Source organism: Schistocerca serialis, chromosome 1 (genome assembly GCF_023864345.2).
Source record: "Schistocerca serialis cubense isolate TAMUIC-IGC-003099 chromosome 1, iqSchSeri2.2, whole genome shotgun sequence".
Taxonomy (NCBI): Eukaryota; Metazoa; Arthropoda; class Insecta; order Orthoptera; family Acrididae; genus Schistocerca; species Schistocerca serialis.
In genome coordinates this window covers 425205432-425233051 of record NC_064638.1, presented here as the reverse complement: position 1 = coordinate 425233051, position 27620 = coordinate 425205432, and the positions used below count along the sequence as shown (strand labels likewise).

At 43.4% G+C, this 27620-nt stretch overlaps 1 protein-coding gene across 1 annotated transcript in view; it reads left to right on the top strand.

Annotated features, from left to right (window-relative positions):
- Window positions 1-27620, top strand: part of LOC126472242 (unconventional myosin IC) — a 418925-nt gene that overhangs the window by 118289 nt on the left and 273016 nt on the right. The window contains exon 2 of the mRNA XM_050099923.1: window positions 21852-21907. The gene's annotated coding sequence lies outside the window, so the exon portion shown is untranslated. The remainder of the gene's footprint in view (window positions 1-21851; window positions 21908-27620) is intronic.

The following is a 27620-nucleotide window of genomic DNA, read 5'->3' as shown; positions in this document are numbered from 1 at the left end:
AATGGCCGTTTATCTCAAACATCAAGGTCGTAAAATGTGAAGAATAAACGCAGGCGCCGGGAAAATAATTCTGATCATGTCTAGGAGGACGGTGTTGCGGAAAAAAGCTATGGCTAGGTCACGGTGCCGATTTATTTGGCTACTCTCTGCAGTCTGCCTTTGGCGGTTTGTAGCCTTCTGATTTTTCTGTCTCTTTATTCTTCGTGTCTAAATATTGTAACAGACGTAAATACGGGTACGTCGATCTTCTACTTCGCGATAGGACATAATATGGGGGCACTTATATGAAGCATTTGGTACCACGCTTTTATGTATTATACGATACACATTTCACAGTATAGCAAATGTTAAAATACAGATTTTTTATGCTCTTCATTGTATCAAGTAGTACTGTATACCAGATATATGAAACATAACACACCCATTTAGTCAAGTATAGCTCTTTAAATACGACTAACAGGAATCTTTAATTAGTGGTAAAGTACGTTATAGTAACCATAAATTTTACGAAATTTACAGAAAAACTAATTATTTCATTTGTGTAACTATCAGATAATAATCACATAGATATGTTAGTATTGAAATCTGTTTACTCATTAAATTGAAAATTAACTGTCAAAATTCGATTATTTCATAAAACATGCAAATTAATGTTTTGGATAGATTTCTGGCCAAGTGATGCTCTGAAAGCTACGTTCACTCTCAAGAGACTATGTTTCCATACAAACTCAAATGCAGTTCATTGCAATTACATCTGTAATTACGAGATCTGGAACTTTGTAATAAACAATTATTTCGATCATTTGTTCAAAACGAGATTACAATGTAAAATTTGAACTCCAAAATCTGTCTCTGCATTACGTAAAGTAATCCAAAATATATTAGCATCAAAATTTCTTTGTAATAAAAGATATGTTAATTATTTTAGCCTATATCAAGTATTGTTAGTCACATTTCACGCGCAGAATTTCGATACTGAATTTGAAAAGCAATTCTAGAAATCACATTTTTTGTAATCAATCATCTATTATCTTCAAAATTGTAACTGTAATCTCATTCGATTTTAATCGTAGCTCAATTAATGTGACTTTGTTAAAGATTACTTTCAAAGAACTATATAAGCAGTTAGGCTAAGAGCTTGGTAGTGGCAGTAGAGCACATGGCCTGCAAAGTCAGTTTCCTTGAGGTGTGCATTGTACAAATGTTCTAGAACAATATAAACATTAACACAAAATGCAAAACTGGGTGTTACTGCGCGGCCCCTCCCGCAGGAGGTTCGAGTCCTCCTCCCTGCGCTCGCGCGCGCGCGCGCGCGCGCGCGCGCGCGCGCGCGTGTGTGTGTGTGTGTGTGTGTGTGTGTGTGTGTGTGTGTGTGTGTGTGTGTGTGTGTGTGTGTTGATCTTAGCATAAGTTAGTTTAAGTTACTTAAATTAGCGTGTAAGTCTAGGGACCCATGACCTCATCAGTTTGTTCCCTTAAGAATTCACACACATTTTTTAAACTAAGTGTTAGTGTAAATTGATATCACCGGGTTTTCACATTGACTCCTGGAATTTCTGCTGTGAAGCAATTAATATTATGCACGCCAATTAACACTGAATTGATGGAGAAAAGTCGTCAAAACAAGCAAGTTAAGCACACACTCCAAGCATTTTATTGTACTTAATACAGGCTCGTAATCTAAGAGTATATCAAGCGAACATATTTAGCTAGTGTCTGGTAAAAAGTGTGTTAGGACTTCTACTTATAGCACCAATCTCCTCTATGCTTTACTTGTTTGGATGTGTTGGACACCTCGGAGGATATGGCATACGGAGTTACCCACGGTTACAAACCATCCGTCCAAAAGGTATTGAGAATGATTTCATTGTTGGCGTCTAAGCGACGTCAGCGTAGTAACAGCGGGGACTGCTTCAACTGGGAGGGGCAGTGAAATGTAAACCGAATACCCACCACAGCGGGACCATGGAATGGTACCATTCAAAACTTCAACAACACGCACTCCCACTGGGAGAGGAGAAGATCGATTCGTATATCACTGAACACGGTCGGCCGCTGGCGGATCCACTAACACCCCCACTCTTGCATTTCATCGTTCGACTGAAACCGACGTCCATAAATGTCTTTCTTCAGGTCGGTAAAGATGGGAAAATCACACGCTGAAAGATCCGGACTTGCGGATGGATTTGCAGTGTTTGCCAACCACACTGCTGAAGCTTAGCCTTCGTACGAGTGGAAGTGTGGAGGCGGAAGTTACCGTGCAACAGGATAATACCGACCGACAACATTCCGACAACTCGAGGGCAAACGGCAAATCCAACCGTGGAAACGGCCCAAAACTGTTCACACAAGTGTCCGGTAAGGTCATGATGACCACCTCCTTCGAATGCAGGGGCCCTCTGCTCGTCGAGTTCCTTGAGCGTCAAACCCCAGAAGTTCGTGCCATCCAGAAATTTTTTAGAAAGCCTCTTCTTCACTGCATGATTAACAAAATCGTTAACCTCGCATTGGAACAGAACGAAAGTACCGAAGAGTTGCGTGTACTAAAACATATAGTAAAACATAACTGCTGAATTGCTGATACGATAGACAAAATGTATACTACCAACTGTCATAATAAAAACAAAAACACAGGTAAAGAAATAACAAATAGGAATGAGCGTATGGCATCGTTGGCCGGAGGCCTCATCTGGGGAAGTTCGTCCGCCAAGTCCAAGTCTTATTTCAGTGGACGCCACATTGGACGACTCGCGCGTTGGTTATGAGGATGAAATGATGATGATGACAACGGCACAACACCCAGTCCACGAGCGGAGAAAATCTCTAATCCGGCAGGGAACTGAACATAGAACTAACAGTAACAAGAAAACAAGAACCAGAAAAACCGAAATTCGTTGTAACCATATCAGACAAAATAGCCGATAATTTTTGTAAAACTAACGTACGAATCGAATTCCGCACGAACAACAAAGTAGGAGCAAGTCACACAGCCCAGAAAACGTCATTATTTACAGTGTCAGGGATTTATAAAATAAAATGTGATGAATGTGAAAATTTCTGTGTGGGACAAATAGGTAAATATTTCTCCACCAGATTCAGAGAGCGCATAAACATAAGCGAGAACAGTAAATCTTCATTTTGTACACATCTACGAGACTACAATAATAGCACCAACAGCATCGCAGAATGTCTAAAGGTACTAAATAGAGCCGGCCGGAGTGGCCGAGCGGTTCTAGGCGCTAAAGTCTGGAACCGCGCGACTGCTACGGTCGCAGGTTCGAATCCTGCCTCGGGCATGGATGTGTGTGATGACCTTAGGTTAGTTAGGTTTAAGTAGTTCTAAGTTCTAGGGGACTGATGACCACAGAAGTTTAGTCCCATAGTGCTCAGAGCCATTTGAACAATTTTACTACCTAGATTAGAGAAAGGCAGGTTAACGAACGCTCTACAACAAAGAATAACAATACGTACTCTACGAGCAAACAGAGCTCAGAAATAAAAATTTTCTCAGCTGTTTTAGACATTTACCCCAATGTATCGTAAGTGCACACTTTTACATGTGTGATATATCAGAATCGTAGTACATAAAATGGAGTATTGACTAGTATCGCTGACTAGTTGTTGTTTGATATGCATATTACATTGTCATCTTTGCCTAACTTAAACCTGTGTATCAGAATCGTGTAAGTACGGTGTATGAATGTCAACAAACTACAAAACTGATCGCACATACTATTAATCCCACTTAAATTGTTCTCATTACCTTGTATTGTGTTTCGTAGATGCTTGAAAATTGCTTAAGCCGAAACTGCAGTTGTGACATAAAATTTTAACTGCTGGAAGCAAGATGATGTCATTTATAAAACGAGGTGATTTGGCTGCCGTAATTACGTAGAACCGAAACGATTAGGGCAACACGGAGAGAATGGAGAAAAATATCAATGCATCTGGAAGAAGAATGGTTTTGAAAAAGAAATCTTAACTATCCTGATCGGTATAAAATACATTGAAATAGGTTAGGTTCAGGAAGGAGAGTTCTTGTTTTACGTAAGTTCACCTCTACGCATGCGTGATTTCAAGTTCATACAGCGAGAGCCACTCTGTACATCCACAGATCACTTTGCTTACAGATTTCTTTTGTTGACAAGTGGTAACAAAACGGCCACCAGTGCGTACAGGAAAGAGTTCCTCCAACCAGGAAGTAAGGAAGCAGCAGCGGCTATCATGTTTACTGCGAATGCTGCCCACAGCTGCCCCTCCCCGTTCCTCCCCCCCCCCCCTCCTCCACCACACACAGAGCACGCACGCATACCGGGAGTAAACAGCAGAGGTGACCTCAGCCTTGCCGAGCACGTCGCTGTGACTAACGGGTGGACTGACTCGCTGGGGAACCACGCACGCGGCTGAATCAGCCGGCGTGGCGCGCCCTGGCCGCGTCTCTTCCCAGACCTGACACCCGCGAAAGCTGCGGACACCGTGACACCTGTGTGTGTGTGTGTGTGTGTGTGTGTGTGTGTGTGTGTGTCGGGAGAAATGTCAGCGTGATAAATTGCCAACAGGCGACCGGAGATCGCTCTGGCTGCACCTCTGCCTCCAAAAAGGTGTGCGCTTTCTTGGCGTCGATACAACGCCGACGAGTAAACTGGTATTAAACTGCAGTTAGACTTCAGAGAACGGACACGAGGGTTACGTCATCACCACCACTAGCCGTCTGACGGTGCTGGCACAAGGCTCCTGTCGACGTTTCCATGTATTGCGGACTTCACCGATAAGCATGCCTCCATTATTTGTAAAGTCATCTACCCACCTTCCATTAAGCCATCTTGGTATTTGCTTAGCTATTCTTATCCTGCAGAGTACGAGGGGCGTTCAATACGTAATGCAACACCTTTTTTCTCGATCAGTTTCGATTGAAAAAATGCTGAGTTCGTTGCGAGACATCGTGGAATATTCCTGCTTTGACACCTATAGTTTCATGAAGTTCCGGTAGATTGCGGCGCTCTGCGCAGCCTTCAAAATGGCGTCTGTAATGTAGGTGCGTTCCAAGGAGAGAGCTGTCATTGAGCTTCTTTTAGTGGAAAACCACAGCATCGCAGATATTCGTAGGCGCTTACAGAGATCTGGCAGTGAACAAAAGCACGGTGAGTAGTTGTTCGAGGCGCCTTTCATCATCGCAACAGGGTCGTGCAAACTTGTCGGATCTCTCGCGTGCTGGCCGGCCGCACACAGCTGTGACTTCTACGATGCTGGAACGTGCAGAAGCTTTCACTCGGGGAGATCGATAGATCACAAACACCCCACTGCCCAACTTTACGTCTCTGTTGATAGTGTTGACACACACTTCCACCAGTTCGGGTACTCAAAAATGTGCGTGCCCATGGGTTCCTCACCTCTTAACAGAAGACCGTAAAGAGCAACGGAGTACCAAGTTTTCCCGAGGCTGATCGTGGCAATTTTTTGTCGAAAATCGTCACTGGCGATGGAACATTCGTCACTTCGAACCGGAAGCAAAACGACAGTCCGTAGTGTTACCACACCACCTCGTCTCCGAAGAAAAAGTTCAGAGCCACACCCTCAGCTGGTAAAGTCGTGGCGACGGTCTTATGGGACTGTGAAGAGCTATTCTGTTTGATGTTCCCAGCATGGAGTAAAGATCAACTCTGATGTGCATTGTGCTACCCTCAGTGTGTTAATCGCCACAGAAATGCAGACGAGCTTCTTCTCCATGACAACGCAGGGCCTCACATAAATCCCCCCGAGGAGCCCACAAAACTTCGTTGGACCGTTCTCCCTCTTCCACACAATAGCACGGGTCTCGCATCTTCCCACTTACATCTGTTTGGTCAAATGAGGGAGGCCCTCTGTGGAAAGCAGTATGTGGAAGGTAGGGAGGTTATTGATACAGGAAGGCGTTGGCTCTGATGTCGAGCAGTAGAATGCTACCATGTGGGCGTACAGGCTCCCCCAGTAAGGTGGCGTTAAGGCGATCGCATTGGACGGAGGTTATGTTGAAGAATCGCATTTTATAGCCAAAAGTGTGGGGAATAATATCTTGTATTGTAATGCTGAATAAAACCAACCTACTTTCAGAAAATAAGTGTGGTGCATTACTTATTGAACGCCCCTTGTACATTGTCTGATGAAAAGTATTTGGACAGCTATTAGCGGAAATTTGCGTGGCGTGAGTCCACCGTACGCCCTTATAAAGGCTTGAACACTGCTGGGGACACTTTCAGTGTGTCTGAATGTCTGCGGAGGAATGACAGTCCATTTTTCAACAGCCAAAACCAGAGAAGGTATCTATGTTGGATGCTGGGGTCTGAAACGATTTGACGTTCTAACTCGACCCAAAGGTGTTCCATTGGGTTCAGGTCGCTCTAGGTAGACCAGTCCATTTCAGGGATGTTATTGTCCTCAAATCATTGCCTCACAGATGCTGCTTAGTGACTGAGTGCATTGTCATGCTGATAAAACAGTTACCGTTTCCGAACTGTTTCCTTACTGCATGCAATACTCGATGTTGTAAAATGTGTTCCTATCGTTCCGCATTTAACATTTCCTTAAGCGCAACTGAACCACGGAAAAAATCCTAATACCGTAACACTACTGCCTCTGTACTTCACTGTTGGGGCTGCACCTAACGGCATGTAAAGTTCTCCAGACATTCGCCAAACCAAACTCTTACATCGGATTTCCGCTTGGTGTAGCATGATTCATAACTTCAGATCAGTCGTTTCAAATTAATCAGTGTAAAGTGGCGTCGCTGTTTGTACCATCTGAAGCGTCGCGTAGCATCGATTGTACATATACGTGGCTTATGAAGAAATGCCCGACCATTGTACTCCTTCATCTCAGAGTAGCTCTTGCAACCTACGACCTCAATTATCAATGTATTCCAATCTCTGTCTTCCTCTACAGTTTTTGCCCTCTGCAGCTCCTTCTAGTACCATATAAGTCATTCCCTCATGTCTTAACAGATGTCCTTCATTCCCTCATGTCTTAACAGATGTCCTGACATCCTGTCCCTTCTCCTTATCAGTGTTTTCCACATACTCCTTTCCCCTGCGATTCTGCACAGAAACCTCCTCATTCGTTACCTTATCAGTCCGCATAATTTTCAACATTCTTCTGTAGCTCCACATCTCAAATGCTTTGATTCTCTTCCCATGTTTCACTACCATACAATGCTGTACTCCAGACGCACATTCTCAGAAATTTCTTCCTCAAACTAAGGCCGATATTTGACATTAGTTGACTTGACCAGGAATGCCGTTTTTGCCATTGCTAGTCTGCTTTTGATGTCCTCCTTGCTCCGTCCGTCACTCGTTATTTTACAGCCTAGGTAGCAGACTTCCTTAACTTCATCTACTTCGTGACCATCGATCCTGATATTAAGTTTCTCGCTGTTCTCATTTCTACTACTTCTCATTACCTTCGTCTTCGATTTACTCCCAATCCATACTCTGTGCTCATTACACTGTTCATTCCGTTCATCAGATCATGTAATTCTGCTTCTCTTTCACTCAGGATAGCAATGTCAGCAGGGAATCGTATCATTAATATCCTTTCACCTTGAATTTTAATTCCACTATGGACCTCAAATGTGATTTTTTTCTGCTGATTTCGTGTGTGATACTTACATGCGGGTGTGCTACATACAGGGTGACGATTATTGAACTATATGAAAGAAAAGCGTAAATTAGGTACAAACTACGGGATACACACACTTTATTCAACACGTTAACATCACTATAGATATTCGGATTCAGATTATGACATGTTTGATATGCCTGACATCATTGGGGATGATAGGGCGCAGACGAATAGCGAAATTTTACATGACCCGCTGAAGTGTAGTGTATCGATGCTGTCTATGACCTCCTGAAAGTATGTTTACAGCTCAGCAATGGTTTTGAGATTACAGCTGTACATGTTGTCTTTAATATGGCACCACAGAGAGTAGTCCGGAGAATATGGCGACCAATGGAGGCCCATGCCAGAGGCCTCTGGTTACCCCAGAGCCAGAATGCGGTCCCCAAAGCGCTCCTCCAGGATATCTCACACACTCCTGCTTCGATGGTATCGAGCTCTGTCTTGCATGAACCGCCTCTTGTCGAAATCAGGGTCATTTTGGATAATGGGGATGAAATTCCAAACCTTCACATACCGTTCGGTAGTCACCGTGCAATCAAGGAATGTCGCACCCATCATTCCACGACTGGTCATTGCACACCACACAATCACCTGTTCAGGATGAAGAGGCTTCTCTATCGCGAAATGCGGATTCTCAGTCCCCCAGATGCACCAATTTTGCTTATTGACGAATCCATCAAATGGTTCAAATGGCTCTGAGCACTATGGTACTTAACATTATGGTCATCAGTCCCCTAGAACTTAGAACTACTCAAACCTAACTAACCTAAGGACATCACACAACACCCAGTCATCACGAGGCAGAGAAAATCCCTGACCCCGCCGGGAATCGAACCCGGGAACCCGGGCGTGGGAAGCGAGAACGCTACCGCACGACCACGAGCTGCGGACGACGAATCCATCCAAATGAAAGTTGGCATCGTGGCTAAACCATATTCAGGTCAAAGTCCTGTTTGTCAGTTCTGTGGACAACAGTGTTGGTGAAACACAACCGCTGTTCCATGTCCTGAAGCATAATGGCTGACAGGTTTGAAATTTGTATGGGAAGAGATGCAGGTCTTAAACAACAGTTTGTCGCAGTGTCTCCTGGTTAATTCCCACTGTTTTGCAGCTCGTCCGATCGGTTTCCTGGGGCTGGTTTGAAACACAGCGCGTGTCTTCTAGATGTCTAGATGTTCTGAGGCATTATCACCCGTTTCGGACGACCGACATTGCCAACATTGTCATCACGAACACTACACGTTCTCTCAAACTAGCGAATCAATTTCTTGATTCTTAGCACATTTGGACCGGTTGTCTTCAGCTTGAGCTCGGCTGCAAACTTCCTTTGAGCCGCAGTTGGGCTATTATTGCTCGCATAGTAGGCCTTCACAAGCGCTATACGCTGAGGCACACTGTACAGTGACATTTTCACCTGCAATGGCCGGCAACAACAAGGCGCGTGCGCATGCACATACTAATTCTCATCATGCCCCGCAGCCAACCGTGCAGTTTGAACGTTCTAACACAAACCGTTCAGAAGGTATGACGATTTTATTTCATATGGTTCAATAATTGTCACCCTGTAGATTCCTCAGTATACACACACCGCAATACCCCGCATCAGAGATCAAGTCCCTGGCATCTCATTACGATCGCAACATAATGCTTCGCTTATCTACTATACGAGGTGCGTGCATCCATAAAACAATAACATTCTCAAAATACTCCTCTGTTCCTGCTGTCCTGCAACAAGCTACAGTACTTTGTGTTCCGCGCATAATTCAATACCTTGTTGTATTTAGCAAAAAACTGAAGCAGTTCCTTCTGTCAAGGACTTTTCCCTAAAAAAATTAACAAATATGGCTCCAGTTTCTCTCTGTTAAACAGCAAAGCAGGTGCTTCCATTTATGCTTCTTCAGTCAGCCAAGTTCCTTTCTCTTCATTACTTGTGTTCTATCACGTTTCTCTCACCTCCCTCTGTCATCCTTTCGCTCCCATCCGTTGCTAACATTGCCATTTGTTTAAATCCACCTGAACTTGACTTTGTTATTCATACTCCATTCTGCTTTTCATCAACTAATACAAACTGTTTTTTTTTTTTTTTTTCCTTTTACAACTCCTACTGTTTTCTTTTCTGTTATAGTTACCTCTAAGCGTTGCATCCCGTATTAAATGTAAGTCTTTGTATAACAAGTGCATCGTAAAGCCCTTAATGTGAAATATACGTCTTCCAATTTAATCTCTTTTTTAAATTATTATTTCCTGCCTGCCCTGATAACTGCCTAAATGCATGTCTCCGTTGTTCTCTGAACATTAAGATTCCATATCTCATTGCTGTAACCAAAATTGAAAGTATAAGGGGCGATCAAAAAAGATCCGTTCGAAGGCCATACAGTCCAGAACCGGTATGCCAATCAGGTAAAATCGCCATGAGCATTGAGGCAAACATCCACCTGATGAACCAGGCTGAAGTTGCCAGTTTGGTAAAAGACCGTGTCCTGCTCTGTGAAGTAGTCCGTGTGTGTCTGACGCACACGTCGCCATCGTTCACGTTGCCTCATTTACTGCATGCACGTATGCCACACTAACCCCCTGCCTATACATCGGAGTCGCGCTACACTGCATATACCTTATGGCAACGCCCTCAGACGAAAACTTTGATTGCCCCCTTATGCACTGATTACAAAATTTCCGTACAGACTCCATGGAAACTTCATTCTGAAAACACTATTCAGTTTACTAAAAGGGTGGTATATATATATACTGAATATGATGATAAAGTTATAAAAAATGTTGGAGACGATTGTATTCAAAAACAAGAGAAACTGTAACGCAGTAGCTCGTATGGTGTAGTAAGACATGTTTCCATGTTTCATGTAATCGAGATATACTTTCTATGACATTAGCAGTTCTGCTGGTCAGTGATGCTTTGGATAGGCACAGAGGTACCGTGTTCCATTCCTCAGATATTGCTAAGACTTAGATTCAGTTTTCGTTCCACAGACACACAAAATGAGATGATCCTCATGGGTGTGGAACATGTCAGAAAGTATAACATAAAAACATAAAACATTTGAATAAAACACTTACTACCCTGAACTTCGTGATGCCAAATGAGAAAAGGGTGTAATAAATAATGAGCCATATTGAGAAGCAAACTACCCAGGTGGTATAAAATGGGAAGGCTTACTTTCAGGCTCGGAGCCATGCAACGTTTACATGTTTCAGAATGAGGTACAAGTAGAGAATATACACATATGTAGAACAACAACATTCTTCAAATTTCAGATGCGCTTGGAACGCAACGTAGGCAAATTTTCTGCACCGGACGTGCGCCACAACGTGTGGAGTTTATCGACTAACCGCAGTTAAATGTCGTTATATTTGGAACAGTGCCCCGTAAATCCTCCTTGAATGTAGACAAGTTGAGAATTGTGGGCCCGCCACAACCACATGCGTGACTATGTTCCCTTGCCAAGATTTTTTTTCCGCTGCTTCCACATCTGCAAGAAAAGGGTTAGACGACTTTATCTGCCGAATAATAGACTCGTATCTGAGAAATAAGTTGCCGAGATTTAGCCATATCTTCAAAAGTTGTGCCGGCCGCGGTGGCCGTGCGGTTCTGGCGCTGCAGTCCGGAACCGCGGGACTGCCACGGTCGCAGGTTCGAATCCTGCCTCGGGCATGGGTGTGTGTGATGTCCTTAGGTTAGTTAGGTTTAAGTAGTTCTAAGTTCTAGGGGACTTATGACCTAAGATGTTGAGTCCCATAGTGCTCAGAGCCATTTGAACCATTCAAAAGTTGTCTCTGAAACATAATTTCAGAATTAGTTTGCGGAGGACGCTCATAAAGTTTGTACGTTCGTCTGGAAATTAAATTGGCCGGCTGAACACGGCCACAAATCGTGCAAGTATTATTAAATTCTGTGCCGGCCAAGCCTGTATGGTTTCGCTTTAGTAGCGTACTCGGATTGCGTACCGTGGACACTCACGATGAAGTGGGGATTCTCCCGTACTACCATTTCACGAGTGTGCCGTAAATATCAAGAATCCGGTAAAATATCAAATCTCCGACATCGCTGCGGCCGGAAAAAAATCCTGCAAGAACGGGACCAACGACGACTGAAGAGACTGTTCAACGTAACAGAAGTACAACCCTTCCGCATATTGCTGCAGATTTTAGTGCTGAGCCATCAACAAGTGTCAGCGTGCGAACCATTCAACGAAACATCATCGATGTGGGCTTTCGGAGCCGAAGGCCCACTCTTGTACCCTTGATAACTGCACGGCACGAAGCTTTTCCTCCTCGCCTGTGCCCCACAACACCATTAGACTGTTGATGACTGGAAACACGTTGCCTGGTCCGACGAATCGCGTTTCAAATTGTATCGAGTGGATGGAGGTGTACGGGTATGGAGACAACCTCATGAATCCATAGACCCTGCATGACACCAGAGGACTCTTCAAGCTGGTAGAGGCTCTATAACGGTGTGGGGCGCGTGCGGTTGGAGTGATACGGGACCTCTGATACGGCTAGATACGACTCTGATAGGTGACACGTACGTAAGCATCCTGTATGGTCACCTGCATCCATTCATGTACATTGTGCATTCCGACAGACTTGGACAATTCCGGCAGGACAATGCAACACCCCACACGTCCAGAATTCTTACAGAGTGACTTCAGGAACACACTTCTCAATTTAAACACTTCCGCTGCCCACCAAACTCGTCAGCATAACTGGGATATCTTGCAACTACCCCTTCTTAATCTAACGGATTTATGGACAGCCGTGCAGGATTCATGGTGTCAGTTTCCTCCAGCACTACTAAAGGATATTGGTAGAGTCCATGCCACGTCTTGTTGCGGGACTTCTGCCTGCTCGCAGGGGCCCTACACGATATTACGCAGGTGTACTTTATTTATTTTTTAAATTTATTTATTGTTCCGTGGGACCAAATTAAGGAGAAGTCTCCATGGTCATGGAACGAGTCAATACATGAAATTATAACACGATATTAGAAACAGATAAAATGAAATATAAAAAAACATATTCAGGTGACAAGTCGTAAGTTTAAATGAAGGAAATCAACAATGTAACACTGGAATTTGCTTAATTTTTTAGCTCTTCCAGGAGCTCCTCGACAGAATAGAAGGAGTGAGCCATGAGGAAACTCTTCAGTTTAGACTTAAAAGAGTTTGGGCTACTGCTAAGATTTTTGAGTTCTTGTGGTAGCTTATTGAAAATGGATGCGGCAGAATACTGCACTCCTTTCTGCACAAGAGTCAAGGAACGGCATTCTACATGCAGGTTTGATTTCTGCCTAGTATTAACTGAGTGAAAGCTGCTAACTCTTGAGAATAGGCTAATATTGCTAACAACAAACGACATTAAAGAAAATATATACTGTGAGGGCAATGTCAGAATTCCCAGATTTTTGAATAGGGGTCGACAAGACGTTCTCGAACTTACACCACATATAGCTCGAACAGCCCGTTTTTGAGCCAAAAATACCCTTTTTGAATCAGAAGAATTACCCCAATAAATAATACCATACGACACAAGCGTATGAAAATATGCGAAGTAGACTACTTTTCGTGTTGGAGTGTCACTTATTTCAGATACTGTTCTAATGGTAAATAAAGCAGCATTTAGCTTCTGAACAAGATCCTGGACATGGGCTTTCCACAACAGCTTACTATCTATCAGAACGCCTAGGAACTTGAACTGTTCCGTCTCGCTTATAATATGCCTATTCTGTCTGATCAAAATATCGGTTCTTGTTGAATTGTGAGTTAGAAACTGTAAAAACTGAGTCTTACTGTGATTTAGCATCAAATTATTTTCCACAAGCCATGAACTTATTTCATGAACTACATTATTTGTTACTGTTTCAATATTACACACAAGATCCTTCGCTATCAAGCTGGTGTCATCAGCAAACAGAAATATTTCTGAATCACCTGTAATACTAGAAGGCATATCATTTATATAAATAAGAAACAGCAGTGGCCCCAGCACCGATCCTTGGGGAATGCCCCACTTAACAGTGCCCCATTGGGACTGAACATCACTACCACTCTCAATATTGCGGAGAATTACTAAGAGGCGAACCAATTGTAAGCTACTCCCCTTACTCCATAATGGTCCAACTTCTGCAGTAATATTTTGTGGTCAACACAGTCAAAAGCCTTCGTTAAATCAAAGAAAACACCTAGCGTTCGCAACCTTTTATTTAATCCGTCCAAAACCTCACAGAGAAACTAGAATATAGCATTTTCAGTTGTTAAACCATTTCTAAAACCAAACTGAACATTTGACAGCAAATTATGTGAATTTAAATGCTCCAGTAACCTTGTATATACAATCTTCTCTATAACTTTAGCAAACACCGATGGCATAGAAATAGGTCTAAAATTGTCAACATTATCAATGTCTCCCTTTTTATAAAGTGGCTTCACTACCGAGTACTTTAATCGGTCAGGAAACCGACCACTCTTAAAGGAAAAGTTACAGACATGGCTGAGAACTGGGCTAACATACATAGTATTCTGCTAGATACCCCGTCATATCCATGAGAGTTACTGGTCTTTAGTGATTTAATTATTAACTCAATCTCCCTCTTGTCAGTGTCATGGAGGAGCATTTCAGGTAACAGTCTCAAAACACTTTTTTCTAAGAGCGCTATATGATTCCCTGTTGGGACTAGGTTTCTATTTAGTTCACCTGCTATATTCAGAAAGTGATTATTAAATACTGTACATATATGCGACTTATCAGTAACACGAACATTCCCACTACGCACTGATTCTATATCCTCGACCTGTCTCTGCAGACCAGCAACTCCCTTTACGACTGACCATATGGTTTTAATTTTATCCTGAGACTTAGCTATTCTATCTGCATACCACATACTTTTTGCCTTCCTAATAACATTTTTAAGCACCTTACAATACTGTTTGTAATGGGCTGCTGCATTTAGTTTCTTTGGCTCTTCAATGTATTTATAAGTCTGTCTGTAAATTCCATGTGTTACTGTTGCTATTATATTTAACATTGTGCTTAGAAACCATAAATACGTTGATAATTAATGTTGAATGTTCCCTTTTGTATTCTTAACTTGTACCAATATTACTGCATTGAATATGTAGGTTCACCGGGCGAAACGCTAGTTACCCCCTAAAAGAGAACACTTGTCGCTCTGGAGCGCTGTAGATACGTATCAGTCGGTTGTGTGGAGTCAGTGCAGTAAGATGGGTCAATGTGACAAAATGGCAGAAACGAGGTAACGAGTTTCGTCGTGCCCATGACCATACCGTGAAGGAAGTTGCCTCATTTGTAGGTGAATTCTACAAGGAATTGGGTACTTTCAACATTCATATAACATGGCTAAGAAGAGTACTGGTTAGAAAATCGTAATTGATAGCGTCTGTAGACAAGTATTAGGGCTATCGGTTGCAATCCCGACAGGAACTTCTGCTGTCAGTGAATGCAGGACTATCTCGTTTCCATGCGGACATCGAGATGGGAACTTCATGCAATGGTCATACGGAATCGGGTGCCTCACAAAACGCCATTGCTCACTGCAGTACATGTTTCCCGTGGACCAAACAACACAGCAACTCAACTGTAGTGTGGCCCGACAAGTCACAGTTTTGCCTGTTTTCGAATAGTGCCTGGCGTCGCGTGCGTCGACGGTTTAATGAGGCGTTTAAGTCGCAGAGATGGTTCTGTGATGTTTTGCGGGTATTTTTTTTAATATCATTTGAGCCGAGTCAGATTACCCTGAGCACAAACTAAACAGAAAGCTGAGCTTGGAATATCTACAACTATGAAAAGGATACATTGCTACTAACCGTAAAGGTGACACGTTGAGTTGCAGATAGGCACATAGAAAAGACAGTTACACTCTAACCTTTTGGCCAAAGCCTTAGAAAACGAGAAAGCACACACACACACACACACACACACACACACACACACACACACACACACACACACACACACACACACACACATATATGACCGCTATTTCTGGCCGCTCCGACCAGAACGCATTGTTTACTATTAGTAGCAATCTATCCTCTTCATAATTGTTGAACACAAACAAGGATGTTTATTGTAACATTTTCGATGGCCAAATGTTGCCTCCTCCTCTAAATCTTCATGGCGAATATGCTGTGGACAAACGATAACAGCCATATGCACAGTTCTGTGCTCATACCTTCCTCGTCTAACACTCAACCATCCTACCGCATCTCGACTGGCCAGCCGATTCGCCCAGTCTTAACACCATAGAAAACAGCGAGAGAGACGCATAAATCAACATCTGACAGCGTGGTAATTCTACGGGATCTAATTTTCAGTGAGTGTTCAGCTGAAAATGGCATACCTGAAGAAACTAGGGGAACTCTCTTCATTTGTTCAGGACATTATCAACTCTAGAAGTGGTGTTACACCTTTTTAGCGTGATTTTTTGTACGATGCGCTTAGTTTTTACCTCTCTACTGCCCTGTCCATCGCCAAATCAACTAGGAGAATGCTTCAATGCTTCCATGCTTCCTAGGCCTGTTGATATTCTGCTCCCGATGCTTCCTTTGCTTCGGCCGCCTTGAACAATTTTGTTTTGCACATCTTTACTCTCCCCAGTTTTTATGTTTTAACACGTTTCTCTTTTACAATCTTCCACTGTTTGTCATTTTTGTTTTTCTGCATTTGTTGAGAAATGTTGGCAATTCTCACGCCTGCAGTCACGTCTGCGGAACCCATTAATCTACTCACAGAGCACGTCCGTGAGCTACTCAAATTAGTCAAATATGCTCTCCTGTGGTGCACTTTTGCATATACCGATTTGTTCCCCTTGTTTCATACCGTGGGTGTCTTCCGGATAGCCTCGTGTAATAAGCAACATTTATATAAGGGGGCAGTCAAATGGAAACGACTCAGATGGAAAAAATTAAGTAAAGTGTTTATTATTTCAAAAGTAATCGCCATAACTGTTAATACATATATCCCAGTGTAAGACAAGACAGTCAATGGCATCATGGAAAAATGCTGTTGCCTACGCAGCCAGGACTGTATCCAAGCATGGAGGCAGGCAGGCCAAGGTTGTTTCAAGTACGCTGCAGAAATTTCGCTGAGAAGCCCATATACATCTCCATCCAGTCACGATCCCAAACCCTTACGATTATCATGGTTTTGGAACCCTGAAGAAAGATATTCGGTTCGCTTCGTACGAAGAGGTGTACACCCGGGTACAAACATGGTCGCATAGGAAGGAATCCGCGAACATTTTTCCTTAAAGGCACTGGCCGTCTTGTCTCTCAATGCGATAATTTTATTAACAGTTGTGGCGATTACTTTTGAAATAATGAACACTTTACTTTGTTTTCCATCTGTCTCGTTTGTTTTGACTGTCCCTTACATAATACGAGCCTATTAATTTTCAAATATGGCAGCCGCTGCTGTTCTGTAGGCAGTTCGTGCGTGCGCACTTAGTAGCTGTGCTTATTGGTTTCCCACACAGACGCGACAACGGTTAGTCTCTGGTTAACTTTTTTTTTTCTTTTTAATGCGTCCAACAAACTGAAAATCTCATCGATTTTGAAACACGCAGTGATTTGATTTCTGTACGCAAAAGACGTCAAAGCAGTCGAAAGGTGCATTATGGAGAAAACGTTCTGGGCAATGCATTGGTAAGACAATATGTAAAGACGGCCACACTGTGGTCATGATAAAGTGTGAAATTGGTGGCCATCTTCGTCACAAAAATTCAAGAAGACTGATTTCGCCCTTAACGAATGAGTTTCCTCAGTTTTCAAGAAGCTCGCTGTGTCATTTACTTAAAACTGCCGGAATTTCTGCTCACGTCGGGTACCGATAGGCTAGTGTTGGTGGACTCATTGTTGAAAAATTGATGGTGTAGATAGGCTTTCATTTAATAGTATAATTGTATTTACGAGGCTTGTACTTTTTAAGTGCCACTAGTATATTAAACGAATGTAAGTGAACTATAAAATGCACTTGTGTTAGTTTAGTATCAAATGATACTTAATTTTGTATTTTAAAAAAAAGCACGTCTCCTACATCCAAGGCGGAGAAAAGCAACCTGCTAATGAAGTCAGCGCAAAATTTTCCAGATAACCACTGGTTGGAAATGGAGTTCAGGCCACAAAACGACAGCCAATCAACGATGAGCACGCAGAAATTTTTTTGATAAGCGCACGTGCTTGGGTGTGGCTAGCGGTGCGGTTTTGTCTTTAGCTCAGACTTACTGACGTACAGTTCTTGTTAGAATAAAAGTGCATTCATGCTCTCTGCACATTAACAAAGGTTAAATCATGTGACCTTTAGTTTTCGTAGTACACAACATGCATCTTACAGTACCACATATTGACTAACTTACTGCAGTGTTGTTTCTGCTGAGTAGCTTATTATCTTCACAAAGTAACGTAATTAAGGTGCTTTTAGCGTTGCTGATTAAATAATCAAACTTTAATCAGTAAACCTCACAGAAAGCGTCTAACGTAACCAGACAGGGACGGAATTTGAAGTTCGCCTAGCGTTGAATTTTCAGCCGAAACCGTTATCTTCAACTGACTTAATTTGTAACTCCGCTCTATGCGTAACATCTGTAGTTGTGGAAACCTAGTTTAAATATAAACATTTCCGCGCGCTCCTCGCAGCTGATCAATAGCCGTTTTACGACCATATCTTCTGAACTGTGCGTTTCCGACCTGTTGTTACCTCGATAATTTTGTTCGATTCCACGTTCCGGCCCTTGCTCTGACTTTATAATCTGGTTGTTTTCCTTCATCCCGTATACATCATTTTACTAGACGTGGTAAATTACTAGTAAAATAATATTATACTCTTTACTTTTTCCTGAGTTTTGGAGTTACCAACAAGGTTTTAACCTTAATTTATCCTCGTTGTGTGGATGTTATCTGAGGGCTGCGACTGTATTGTAAGATTTTTATGAAATAATATATACTGCAACAGTCACTAGTTATTAATCGTGCTAATAAAATATTGGTAACTAGTGACTGTTGCAGTACACATTATTTCATAAAAAAGCCATGACCTTTCATTATTTCGGAGAAAAGAGAAACTATCATTACCAGCATTTTTGTCTGGCTACGGCAAAATGGGGAGCACGATTTAGGTGCGTGGTTGGGCAGTGAGGGCGCGCGCGGCACGTGAGCCGCCTGTGGATGTTGTGTTTGGGACATTGCGTCAGCCACGACTCACGTCACGGGTAAAGCAGCCGACACAAGCATTCCTCGCACCTTAGGCAATGACTGGAGCCCGGACCTAGGTGCCGTGTCCTTCACGAACATACTCGAATAACGGCGACAGAAGTGAATCACGTGATGAGACAACTAACATTTTCATTTTTGTCATTTTTACCGAATGGGGTGGAGCTTAGTAAGACATTGGACGTGTCGTTCGGAAGGTCGCCTATTCAAATGCCCGTCGGGACAGCCATAGTTAGGTTTCCCGAGATTTTTTAAAACTACTTCAGACAAATTACGAGATAGTTCCTTTGAAGGGCCACCATGACCTATTTGCTTTCTCTATTCGAACTTTTATTTCATCTCAAATGACCAGGTCGTCGATGGAATTTAAATCTTACTCTTCCATCTTTTTTTGTGTGTCCTGTGTTACGATGAAGACACTGGTAATCTATTTGCATCTTCTTCAGTACGAGATAGACATCAGTGGTGCCCGTTTGAGAAACTGTTTCCAGGTCGTGGACTGCCAATGTGAAACCTGGCTTTTCTTTCGCTTCGTCGTAGGACCTAATCGAAAGATACTGGCATTTTGGTTCCCAGCAGTCTCCAGAAGTGTTAGGAGAAACAATGTAAAATCTTAAAATCTTGACCAAGTTGGGTATTGTACTCGTTCCTAGTGTTACTGAATTCAAGTCTTACTGAATTGTGACTGGTAAAAACTAAAGTCGAAAAAGTGGCGTATTGCGACGATAATGTTCGCCAACATTCTCCATAATCAACATCTGTGCTTCTGTGTGCTGCATCCAAGAATTATTTTCCCTCCCGTTGAATAGTGATGTCAAGTTTCTGAACAATCAAATAGTGAAAAAAGTATCAAAGCTGACGGCACATAAATATACATATTATATAATGCAAGGAATACTGTTGACAATGTTAAAATACCACGTATTGCACGGATCAGTCATCCAAGTTATCTTAAAGAGTTCCAGGATCAAAGGAGTACATGGTGGCAAACATATGTCATTAAAAAAAAGGAACTCGTCTTCTTTTAGAAAAAGACGTATGATTTCCACCATTTTCGCCTATTTATTTGCGAAGGAGCCTAAATAACCTGCAATACAAGATTGCAGTTATATATTCAATAGATATGTGAAACAAATTCCTTATTTACATTTTATATTTGGGGGGTAGCTGTAGTTTTGGCCCAGAAATATCCTAGTCTGTTAAAACTTCTTCCTGTTTTTCACTGCATTTACCACCTTGCGGGCTGTGGTCTTATATTTCCCAGGCTGGAGACACTCACTAGGTCTGTGTAGCCCTTGCACCCACATATCAATGTTTACAATGCGAAACCAATTTTTCTCCATCCTTAGCACATTCCATAATTCACAAATAGTGTATACTGATGACTCGATGGTTGCTGGTCACTTAGGCCTTGCTTATACTCATACGGGACGTACTGAACTGCACTCTTTTTCCAAATGGCTGGGATGTTTTAACTGCGGACTTGGTAGCAATATCTCGTGCTTTCGAGCGTATTCGTTCCTGCACCGGTGAGTCCTTTGTCATCTGCAGCAGCTCAGAGCAGTTTGCAAACTGAACCAGTGTTCGCTCTCCATCCCCTTGGTCATTGCTCTCCGGGGTTCCCTGTATGCCCTCGAACAATGTTGATGCTCATTGATGCTTGGCTAGACCCAGGGCCATTTCGGGATCCCGAGGAATGAACTCGCTTATGAACTGGCCAAAGTGGCTACCACGACTCTTGTGATCGGTGTTCCGCAAACAGGCCTCCGATCGGTATTACGCCGTCAAGTTTTAGGAATCTGGAATACTGAATGGCTGACTTTGACTTCACCAAACAAACTACCGGTGATAAAGGAGACTATGAGTCTGTGGAGGCCCTCAATGCAGGCCTCTCGCAAGGACTACCTTCCTTTGCTCCGCATTGGCCATACTTGGCTGACTCATGGTCATCTCCTCTGTCGTGAGAACCCATTCCACTGTCGTTGTGGTTCCCATTTGATGATAGTCCACATTTTGTTGGTCCAAATCTAGCTGCCTGTGGCCACTCTTTAAGTCACCCTGACGTGCTACCTCTGGTGTTAGGAGACGATGCCTTAGCGGCTGAGCTAGTTTTACGTTTTATTCGTGAAGGAGGGCTTCCTCCACTCTCGTTAAGGGAGGGCCACTTGGCCCACTGAGGGGTTGGCAGGACACTGTTGCCTCCGCTGCCCAGACCAGCCTGCGTCTGTCTGGGCCACGTGGTCCAGCCCAGTCCCCCTACCTGCACTTTTGCTCTTCCCCCACCCTCTCCCACGATCTGTTCGACTTGTTCATCTTCTGTCTATCTGTGTTTCTCTTGCCCTGTCCTTATTGATAGTCTAGTCTTTCTTAGGCAATTTCTGAGTGGGAAGCCTTTGGTAAGTGGTGTGTGTGTGTGTGTGTGTGTGTGTGTGTGTGTGTGTGTGTGTGTGTGTGTGTGTGTGTGTGTGTGTGTCAAATCACCTTGCACTTTACATGGTTGAGCCTTGTACTGCAAAATGATGGTCAGGTCCTGAAAAAGTGTCATCCCTTCTGTCTCTATGCTGTTCATTTTAGGAACGCAACCTACGACCAGCTTAGAGACAGAAGATTCTTGCCAGTACTGGGAATCGAACCCGGGTCCTCCAGATGTCACTCAGGCATGCTGACTACCAGCTACGGAAAAATAGGTCATAACTGTGATAGTCTCCAAAAATTGTCTAATATTAATACTTTGTAGTGAAAAACGTATGTAGTGACGTTGTTGTGAAGTACATTTTATTTTTTATTTGCTTATTTTAACTCCATATCCTAAGAATGTCTGAAAATGTTGCTGTAGTCCTAAGGAACAACTAATAAAAGAAGGAAAACAGTGATTGACGTTGAAGCTCTTAATCTAGATTCCTTATGACGTTAGTGATCATCACGAACTATTTCTAACAGCCGTTTTTCCCATTTCAGATAAACGTAGCTCTACGGAACTGCTCGTCTCTACAACACTGCTGAATTTACACCCGGTAAGTTTCGCAGAATTCCGAAAACATGAGCCTTCTGCCTTCAATTTCCTTAGTGTATTACCCAATAACCAAACATGGAATCGAACTAGCCGTGTCGTTTTTTAATCTCGTCGAACTTGACAATACTGCTCTTGGCCAGTCGAGAAGTACTTTGTTATGCCCGTCACGCCTGTCGGTCGGTCTAAGAGCTGTTGTGGAAAGAAGCTCGACAAGTTTTCCGCGGTAAGCAAACTCCCAAAAAAATCGACGTTGCTGCTCTGAACATCCTTCTCAGTTACATCAAGAGGTTTCGCATGTAGTACAAACAGGGGTGTGGTCTACAATCAGAGAAACACGAATTATTTTACCGATATTTTTTTACGGAACTGTGTATGTCAGGCTAGTAGATTTTTCAAGATCCGATTTAACGACACACTTCTCTACGAAATAATAAGAAAGCTATTTGAGATCATCTAACTGAAACTAAATACTCGGTAGGGCTCATAGACACACGTCTTGGAATTTTACATATGGCGCCTAAAGGAAGATTTTTGAGCATCTTACACGGACTTGAAATCTATTAGCGTCTGAAAGAGCTAGATAGAATACTTACAATTAGTCTGGAACCAGATAGAATACTTAATCTGCATTGTGGCTCTAAGAATTCCGGCACTTCAGTAACTTTGACGACGTACTCAGGCGGCCCCATTTCGAGGCGAGCTGGCGTGGCGTGCGTTTTGTGGTCCTGTGTTACGGTATGCGGGCGAGTGTGACGATTCGTGCTGTACGTATTCTTGTAAGAGTTTTTCTACCCGTAAAGGAGAAACGTGTTCGTGTAGTGTAGTGTAGTGTCCTTAGTGTCTTGCGCTTTCCGCTAGCCACATTCTTGCTGCTGTAGTGATTCATTGTTGACCGCACAATGGTCGATCCTCGTGACACTGGTCAGGATATACAGTCGACACTGGAATTCTGCCATCAAAATGCATCGTCGGATGTCCCGTTGTCGACGATGTCTGCAGTTCATTGTGAAGTCCAGCAAGGCCAACCGGCATCCCCGGACCTGCAATTTCTACAACAACGGGGGCTACAGCACCAGCAGCAAGAATTTGAGCACGACACCACCATCATCAGCAGCAGCAGCAACAACAACTTTAGGTCAGTGGGCAGGTCAGCCAACACTGTGACCCTGAGGCTTCGCAATTACGCCGATGCCACTGACCATCAGCAGCAGCAAAGCGGCCCCCATAGTACATGTTTCTACGTCGACTCTAATACTGTCACAGACCGTGATGTGCGTGAGATACAGTTCGCATCCCCCTTTGCTGGCGGCGCAGTGCAGGGAAACAGAAACCCTCTCAGGGTCATCCCACGACCCCTCATGATGCGGCTGCACGGCCATGTATCAACAGTCGGCGGAGTCAACCTGCTGCATGCACCCATACATCGCCTTTGTCGAAAGATTAGATCAGAAAATGGGCAAACCCTATCTTATGGCAGTGGGATTTGGGCAGTGGTTTCCTCATTCAAAAGGAAACCGGTGGCTCCAAAGCGGTTGTAGAACTGGACAGATGAAGTTACCCTTATTATCGCATCACCTTCTGCACTGTCAGCGCCCCTTGACCTCTCGATGACCGGTACCACTGACCATCCTAGAGATGGCTTCACCTCACCATTCTCTCATGCCGAACTCCACAGGGCTCTGACGTACTAAAAAGACACATCCATCAGATGCGACCAGATTCATTATTCCATGATCAGCAATTTGACCGATAACACAACATGTTTTCTTGTAAGCATCCTTAGTGACATTTGGAAGGAGGGGAACATTCCAGCTGATTGGATGACTCAGATATTGGTCTCATACTGAAACCTGGAAAGTATCCTGGTCGAGAGACGACGTATCACCCGGTTGCCCTCTCGTTATGTATGGGTAAGACTTTTGAACGCCTTCTCAAGTTCCGCTTAGAATGGTAGTAGAAAACCAGGACTTGCTCCGCCGGACGCAATGTGGCTTCCGCAAGGGCAGAAGTACTGTTTACATCATCACATCTCTTGCGATGAGCATTGAAAAAACCGTTCTGACTAACTGATACCTGACGGCTTTATTTCTTCATTTCTCGATAGCTTATGACAATGTTATGACATGTGCGCTTATTAAAAATTGTAACTGCTACACCTATCGGTATCGTTTTTACAAATTATCTGTGGTTTGCTCGGCAGTCGTACTGTCTGTGACCGTGACCAAGTGTCGTACGGGCCTCGCTGCACATGATCCATGCCATTCCACAGGTGGTGATATTGAGTCCCTTATTGTACATCCTTCGTGTCGCCTAACTGGAGACAATTTTGAGCTCTAACGTCAAATTTCTTCAGTATGTGGACGACGTTTGTATCTACCTCCGTTCGCCATGATTTTCGGTGACAAGATTATGGCTTCACGACGCATTTATCAAGCTGGTCTCACAGGAGTTGGAAATGGATTCACTTTGTCGCCCAAAAAATCTGCAGTGATGAGATTCACGAGAAAACGAAGGAATTACTAATGTCACTCCAGCTTGGCCCCGAACAAACTTCTTGTTCAGTCACGTGCTAAGTTACTTCGCGTCAACACTGACTGCAAACTGACGTGGACACGTCATATTTACTTTGTATAAAAGGGCCATAATGAAACTGTTAACTGCCTCGCTAAGAGGGGCATTATGGAAGGACAATTCCTATCAACACCAGTCCCTTTTATAGATTTCAACTCTACGGCCAAGAAATCTGCTTGTCATGAATGAAAGGTCGGCCGCGGTGGCCGAGCGGTTCTAGGCGCTCAGTTCGTAACCGCGCGATTGCTACGGTCGCAGGTTCGAATCCTGCCTCGGGCACGGATGTGTGTGATGTCCTTAGGTTAGTTAGGTTTAAGTAGTTCTAAGTTCTAGGGGACTGATGACCACAGCTGTTAAGTCCCATAGTGCTCAGAGTCATTTGAACCATGAATGAAATTGTGAATGGCACGTATCCAGGGCACGTACAAGCGCGGGCATCTGGCGGCCATACAACCGAATGCCTCTTCCAGGCTATAGTTCACCTCATTGAACCTTAGTAGGTATCAAGTAACCTCTCTCATTCGCAATAGGATGGGACACGGACGTTACCTTGCCCATCTATACCGGTTGAAAATAATCGCTTCTGGACACGATGATCAGAACACAACAGCTGTGGCGGATCTGAACCACGTCTTATTTGGCGTGTACCAAGTGCTCGGCCGCACAGGCAGTCTTATACAAAAAACTGGTAGCGACGGGCTACTTCCTCGCTACAAGTTGACTGCTTCACCGTTTCGATGTATATAGGTATTATCTGCTCGCGGACTACACACATCAAAGTGTGTTGTTCAAGCGTTTCCAAGATGGCCGAGAAGACGCTCAAGATGACTCACTCCCGGAACGCCCTTTTTAAATATTTTACAAATTTTACCTAACCAATTTAACACTACAAAAGTTGTGCGAAGCTGCTGCCGAAAATTCTCACGATTGATCAGTCATTTTATACTGACTGATACCACTGAATTTTTTTGGAAAGAGTGATAGCATGTGACAAAACTGTGTTTTTTCGCTTATGATCCAGAAACGAAGCGCAAATCCATGCGTTGGAAGGGCTCAGCTTCACCGAGAAGTAAGAAGCTGGAGTGAGCAAATCAAGATTCAAAGCGATGATGATTCCTTTTTTTGACCTTCACAGAATTTTGTATCTGTACTGGGTTCCTGAAGGTCATACTATAGTCAACATCGTTGCTTTGAGGTTCTTGCTCAACCATGTGAGAAAATAATAAAAAAATGACCCAAATTGTGGAAGAACAAGTGCTGAGTTGTGTATCAAGACAACGGACCGCCTCATACGGCATTGTCTGTTAAGAGGTTTCTAGCGAAGTGCACCAACCCATTGTTCGCCTCACCTAGCACCATGTGACTTTTGTCGTTTCCCTAAGGTCAAATCTGCGTTAAAAGGAACAAGGTTCCAGCCTGTTGGAGCAGTGAAAGAAAAATCGGCACACGTCATCGAGGAGCTCACAGAGGAAGACTTCTAGCACTGTTTCCATCAATGGAAAATTCGCGAAGAACATTGTGGGGATGGAGGAAGGGAGTATGTGGAGGGTGATGATAATTAAATATGTGTGTTTTTTTTACAGCAATAGTCCCGTTATTTTATAGCCACATCTCCAGTACACGTAAGCTTGTCAGTAGTTCATCACCTCCCCCACCGAACTCCGTAGAATCTCTCCCTTAATGTTGCACACCTGAATGACGAGATGTTGAGTGTTAGATTTAGTTAAGATTTTTTATTTAGTAGTGCACTGTGCGCTGTTCGGGAAAGGCACAGAGTACAGATTCGGCGCACATAATTTGTCAGAAATGTTAATCGTAGCTAAAGAGTAAAAATATTTCGAGTTTGTATGGTAACAAACCACACTCAGATGACTTGAAGGCAAACAGTTGTAAGTTAGCAAGAACCGTGCAACGCAGCTTGCTTACCCCTACCCACAGCTTCCCCCACATTATGGAGTTTTATGATATGAAACAAGCAGCAGACAGGTTCACTTTAACCAAATCGATGGTCAGCTCGTGCATTTCTTCTTTTAAGTAATGAGGTCTACGTGCTCATGACGCACGAGTTCAGACGCACGTCACCGTAAAGCTCTTATGATTCCCAGAGCTTAGCATAGAATTCCATAGCACTAACTCACGCCGTCGTCTTTTGATAAGACAGCAGACATTCTAGCAAATTTTATCACGGTATCTCCATGCTGAACGCTCACGAGTGACAGGACAATGGTGTCACCGCGGATTAAGGGTACAACAACTACATGCCGCTCTTAAAGACCTACGTAATCCTAGCGGCACATCAAAGGAAACAACTTGTCATTAGTCATTAAGTTAATGCGTCATTATGCAGAACATTGCTGGAAGGGGAAATATTGTGTTTGTTATTTGTCAGATTTGCGATAATTCCTGTGAAATCAATGCAAGACCAAAAATACAAATTTGAATGGGCAATCTTCTTAATTTTAGCGGTTGTCACTTGATTTCAAAGTTACCTGTGTTTGGGGAATCTGCTATTTCAAGTCTTGGTAATTTGTTTATTTTTTACGTTATGGCCCTTTGTCCGCCTTGTGGCCCCAGTAATCAAACTAAGGAAGGATACCTCGTGCGTAGTCTGTATGAGAATAACGTAAACTTTGTGATGTGTGTTATCGTATTATCATTCTTCGTGTATCCTAAATGCCAAGATGAAGATTGGGGGTTAGACTGGCATTTGGCTAAACGAGCACCAAAAAGCCACGATCTAGGATAGTTGGTGTGCCGAATCAGCGGTCACTAATCTGATACACGGGTTCCAACTGGTCTGGCTGTTCTCCGAGTAAGCCATCGAAGACGAAAGGGGAAAAGAATCGAGGGAGAAGAAGTGACCGTGCTACCTGAAGTGCTGAGTTTCTGTTGGTCCACATGTATGCCGAAACAGCTGCAAGACCCTGGTCTAGCGATTAGCGTCGCTGCCACTAGATCGTGGGTCTCGGGTTCGATTGGCGGCCGGATCGGATATTTTCTTCGACCGGGGATTGGGTGTTTGTGTTGTCCTCCCATTTCAGCACAAAGAAGCATAGGTCACCGAAATATTTGTAGCAGGTGGCGGAACATTCCCAAGCAGCGTCTCCTCTTTCTTTTTCTTGTGCCTTTGTCCCACAACGGCG